Genomic DNA, 6,628 nt, shown 5'->3' on the forward strand with positions numbered 1-6,628 from the left:
TTAATTGTCAGACACATAATTACCATGAGCAATTTACACTGTTGCACATAAAGTTAACTATTTTTACCTCTTCTCATGAAATGATTGTGACAAGGTGATTTATTCTTGACAGAAAAAGTATAATGGGTCTCAGTTTTTAATCATTGCACCTGGTCAAAGGTAATTAACAATATGTATAAATAGGAATAACAAGAGATATGTGTCTGAAAACAACATTCCAACTTTATGGTGTTGTTAGTGTTTTTCTGTTCACTATGCTCCATTAATACAGTATAAGCTTATCAATAAGTTATTTATACATATACAGTATACCTAATAAAGAAGAACACTAGAGAATATAAATAAAAGTGCATTTCTGTTTGTCTTAAAGGCTTTGTAAAGAAAGACAAATCTACAGATTAAACATAACAGGCTAAATATACATAACACTTTTACTTATGACTGATAATGACAGAAACCAACAGAAAAGATGTGCCTTGAGGTGAAGCAGTGCAACAACATATTGTCATTAAAAGAATCGCTGATGTAAAAGTTTTAATGAAAAATAACATTCTGCTAGTTTTAAATAGACCAATAGTGATGAATATCACAACTAGAAAAGCATTCGGAGTGTGCAGACCTCCGCCAAGGCAGAGCAGCCCCCCCCCCACCCCCCCACCCCCAATCATGACCAAAATTTAATCATTTGTTCCTTGTGCCAGTATCATCATTTCCTGAAAATTTCATCCAAATCCGTCCATAACTTTTTGAGTTATCTTGCTAACAGACAGACAAACAAACAAACCCTGATGAAAACATAACTCCTGCTGTATATAATGCAAAAAAAAAAACTGAAGTTAGGTCAAATAATTGCAATACAGTGATTATGTAGTAATTAAAACAGGTTTTTATGTACGACCAGACACCCACAAGGGATCTGACTTCTGACCTTTTCAGTTCTGATACAGACACAGATTCCCTGGCTCTGGTTATTGGCAGACACCATGTATTTGTCCGTTTAATTAACCCTTTCATGTATAGGTCACTACAGTGGACAGTTATTCTACTGCTGTTCTCTCGTATATTAATGGTTTTTGTTGTTTTAGTTCCATATCAGCCAACACAGTGGACACTTATGCATCATCCCATACACTGACATTCAGACCATTACTGTAACTGTGCTGTTCTTGATAAACCTGATCTGCAGTAACATGTTTGAATGTAAATCAATTGTTATTTGTCAGACAAAAAGGTTTTTTTTTTTTTGCATATTATCTCCATGAAATGAGTAATTACTAGCATTAGAATATGTTAAAATGTGAGAAGACATCAGATTAGCAGCATTAAAAATGTTTTTATTTCATTGTTTTCATATTACTTTCTGATATTGGGTTTTAAACACGTTTCTTTACTGCAAAAATTAAATGCATGGATATTTTCGTAACTCCACAGAAAAAAAAAAACTCAATCACATTGTTTTTTTCATGGCTAAGGAGGAATAAAAACACTCAAAAAATAAATCTTGACTCAGGTTCTCACAATTCATGCATGAAAGGGTTAAAAAGCAATATGCCTCTTAGTATAGAAGAGACAATGACTGTTCTTCTATGTGTAAAGAAACATAAGGCTTCACTTTAAGCATTGATTTTTAAATAAAATGCAATAAATACATAAAGTTTCTGAATTATTTACTCTTAATATATTTACTCATGTGCTAGTGCCTTGTTTAAAACAGCTGAAAAGATCAATCTATGGATCACAGCCATCATGAACACAATCCAACTCAGCATTTAGGGTCAGTATCCAGTCAATATCTGATGCTAGTGTGTATCCACCACTTACCAATGCAGGTGAATTTGCTCGACCTACCAGCCATGGGGGCAGAAAAATTAAAGCATTACTTGCAATTAAAACCTGAGCACAAAACAGTAAAGACCAATGGTAAAAAAAAAAAAAATAGATCAGGTCAAGAAGCTATGACTCCTGCAGTCATACAACACTGTCTACAGTGGTGTAAAAGTAACCAAGAAGAAGATGAAGAAGGCGAATATGATGAAGAACAAGAAGCCTAGACTAACTATGACACAAAAAACAAGATAATGTGATGCTATATCGCAAAAGGGTAAAGATCTGCAGAAAAGACTTTATCAGAGGAGTCACAGGTCAAAGGGTGAAGGTCAAAAAGTAATGAGGAAACAACAACAGATGGTCACATGGTTATGAATTTGTGTAATATTTCAGTATTTTCCTTAGGAGTGTGAATATTGAACTTATGACATAAAATACCTTAATTACCAAAATGATTGCTTCTTACGTTTGTACCCTGCAAGTTATAATACAGCAATTTGCATATAGAATAGAATAGAATAGAATAGAATAGAATAGAATAGAATAGAATAGAATAGAATAGAATAGAATAGAATAGAAAAACTCTTGATGAAATTATTCTTAAGGTGTCACACAAAAATCATACTGAAAAATGTTGACAATATACAAGTACAAAAAAATATTAACATATGCAAAAGGATAGAAGAAATGTTTACAACATAAAGGATATACAGAGTGGGGAAGCAAAATTTACAATATTTTGAAGCAGGGATTGAAAGACAGTGTATGATCAATTAGTTTATTGAAAGTCATGAGAATTTATTTGCCACAAGAAAATTGACATAATAGAAAATGTTTTTATTCTATGTGTCCTCCTTCTTTCTCAATAACTGCCTTCACACGCTTCCTGAAACTTGCGCAAGTGTTCCTCAAATATTCAGGTGACAACTTCTCCCATTCTTCTTTAATAGTATCTTCCAGACTTTCTCCTAATAGTTTTGCTCATAGTCATTCTCTTCTTTCCATTATAAACAGTCTTTATGGACACTCCAACTATTTTTGAAATCTCCTTTGGTGTGACGAGTGCATTCAGCAAATCACACACTCTTTGACGTTTGCTTTCCTGATTACTCATATGGGCAAACGTTTCTGAAAAGGTATGGATAATAGTGTTAGGTATGATTCTGACATCAATATATGTTTGGTTTCAAAACAACTGACGTCGTGCCTGCTGAGAAAAAACAACTAAATGTTCATTGTAAATTTTGCTTCCCCACCCTGTATACAAGATAAAATTAAAAAAACAAGGTACATACACATACAGCCTACATATACATGTAGTTATACACATAGCCTACATAAACACATACATATAGACACATATACACATATATCCTACATAAACACATACATATACACACATATAGCCTACATAAACATATACATATACACACATACACATATAGCCTACATAAACACATACATATACACACACATATACACATACATTCACATACACATATAGCCTACATAAATACATACATATACACACACATACACATATAGCCTACATAAACACATACATATACACACACATATAGACTACATAAACACATACATATACACACATATGCATACAGCCTACATATACACACATATATACATATAGCCTACATATACACATACACTGCCTCCTGTACTGTCTAAAGCTGATGGTGAATATGACTGTATCAGTGTCATCCTTCCCAACAGCTATAGTCAGTACATGTGGTTTTGGCAGGTGACTGTATGACAATTTTCAAGAAAAATTAAGCCTCTCACTGCACACACACGCACACGCACACACACACACACACACACACACACACACACACACACACACACACACACCTGTGCCTGGAATTGAGGGGTTGCACGGTTTGTTGGTAACAATCAAAGCAGTGATGCATGCAGTGGATGTGAGTGACTGTAACCCTCCAGACAGACTGGGATCTGCCTGCTACTGTGTGGCAACACCAAGATAGCTCATTACCCATTCTGTTCCAATTGAATTTTAACCAGCATATTTGTTCCAGTGCAAATTCTGACATTTCAATATGCCAACAGAGAAATCGGCTCATTTGAATGTGACTCGCTTGTTTATTGTCCCTGAATAAAATCAGCAGGAGGAGGGAAAATGGGAAAGTTTCAGGTAAATGTGAGACCAACTTCGACAACATGGAGCAGCTAAAGACACAAGGATCATACTCACCACCCAAAAATACAACGTACATGCTGCATTTATAGATCTCATTTCCAAATACAGTACCAGTGTATTTTTTACCTTCTCGGACTGACATTTTGCATTATATACATGTGAATGAGCAGAACAGTCAAGAAACATGACTGAATTCTCTCTATCATACTGATTAAATAAGACTTATTTCAGCTTGTAAAATATTGCGACAGAAAACTAGACCTTTGCTTTATTGTGCTGTCAAAGTCAATACGGTTACATAGGATCACACAAAACCACGCTTAAAGATAACTGACCATGATTCTATCACAATAGAGATATTTCCATACAAATACTATATATCAGCTACTATTTGTTTGTTTGTTTTATTTCAAATATCAACATTTAAAACAAAAAAAAACAAGGAAAAACTAAAAAAAAAAAAAAAACATTGGAAAAAGAGCAGGATCTGTTTTAGAAAATAGTCTATAATTCCCTTTCAGTGTACTGTAATTCAAGTGTTCTCTAAGAAGATGACAGACTTCTGTATCTTCTCATCACCTGTGTAGAAAATGACCTCCATGACGTAGGTTTTTGTCTAATCACAGGTGTTATCTGTCAGGCAGAGAGGGGTTAAATATATGACTGACAACTGTAACTACCAATCACTTATCAGATTATGTAACAAGAAACCTGGATACAATCCTGTTGCTCTAATTTGTTTAAACATGAAAACTTGGAAAAGTAGCTTTACTTTTCCAGCAGCAGCATGAAACGTCGGGCTCATCTATATTTATATTTAGTCTTTTGATGAGATAAAATAATCACTATGTAAATATGTAAATACTTAAAAAAAAAACCCAACAACTTTACACTTACATTTTTATACTTTTAAGAATGTTTATTTCTACCTGCCTTTTCTTTTGCTTTTCTGTATACTGTTAAATTTCCCCAAGGTGGGATCAACAAACTCTTATCTTCATCTATATTTATATTTAGTCTTTTGATTTTCCACCAGCAACCAAAACCATCTACTGAGCTAAAATGTTTAATATCTGTTGATCCACTAATCCTAACAATTCATGTAAATAATTAGTGTAAAATTCAGTTTGTCATCTTTTCATGTTCATCAAATATGACCCATTTGGACGTTCCGAGGCTCTGTAGTGAAAATGGAAACAATGTCATCCTCTACAACATTGATTCACCAGTAAAACACATGGAGTTGGATCAATGACAGTGGATGGAGACAGTTGTTTTTATGCTCACTTACTGATATCGGCAGTGAAAAAGTCACTGTCTTCAGTTTTCTCTGAGTTGATATAATGACCTTTCAATTAACTTTGAGTTTTCATGAACATCTAAATTAAATATAGGAAATAAAATGTCAGAAAATACATGATTTACTGTGAAAATGCAAAATACAGAGGATAATATTACAATAAATGGTGATGATTTACTTAAGAAAGGTTAAATAGAGAGAAAATTTCATAAGGGATGTGCCACAAAAGTAGCACTTGGTCTTTGTGAGTTAAAATAAACTTCTCTCCAGAATGTTCATAACTATTTCTCCTAAAAAATTTATTTGCCATTTGTTGGTTATCTTAAGTTTTAAATGAATGATTCAAAGACAATTCAGTCAGAAAATTCAGTAATCCACTTTCCCAAACTCAGTATTTACTTGCTCACTCTAAATTGTTTTTTCATCAAGAATTGTCAAATAACAGCAAATACTGAAAATAATTGTTGTGTTTAATCTGCGTCATGTGCAACTCAAAGTTGATGAAGAAACAAATAATTCATTTCTCAGCTATTTTCATCATCAACTCCAAAAAACAAAAACAAACAAAAAAAAAGTTAAATTTTTTTCTAGTAGTTGCCAGATTTACGAACTAAATGTAGCATTTGACTTGGCAAAGTAAGTGGACAAGCCTTTTACAATTCACCAGAACATAAGAAAACACATACCTGAAAAACTACAAATTTATCTTGATCCATTTATGTTTCAGGACCTCATTTAACATAGTTATCGGAAATAGTAAATCATTGGTTTCTTTAACATTAGAAGCTGTATGCAAAATCAAATGAACCCATCTGCATTGAAATTGTGATTTTATAAATGTATTATTGTTGGTGGCCTTTATTTCAGAAGTGGAGATATGGAGGTCTTTTACTCTACTACAACTATAGGTCCTGTGTTTAACCCTTCAACCCCTGAGACACTATTTCTGCTGTGAGTTTGCATCTGTTTCAGTGTCATAAAAGCTGATGTGAGTATGTGCTTGTGTTCCTTTTCTTCAGTGTTTTTGCATTACTATGTGTTTTACGCTCAAAACAGGATGAAATAACAGAAAAACACAAAGAGAGGAATTGAAGTTTGATAGGTTTTTACTAAATAAGGCACTCAGAATGTACATCAATAAGAGATTTAGGATGTCGAACATGAACTGTGAACTGGAACACACTGAACAAGTATTTGAATTATGGCCAAGTAGTTTTTGTTTTGGGTTAGTTTTTCTTTTTTCTACATCAGTCCAGCTGCTTTTTGGGACTTGGTTAAACTTCAAAAAGCATTTACACGGTCAAAATTTGGTAAAAACACAGTAA

This window comes from Sphaeramia orbicularis, chromosome 4 (genome assembly GCF_902148855.1).
Source record: "Sphaeramia orbicularis chromosome 4, fSphaOr1.1, whole genome shotgun sequence".
Lineage (NCBI taxonomy): Eukaryota > Metazoa > Chordata > Actinopteri > Kurtiformes > Apogonidae > Sphaeramia > Sphaeramia orbicularis.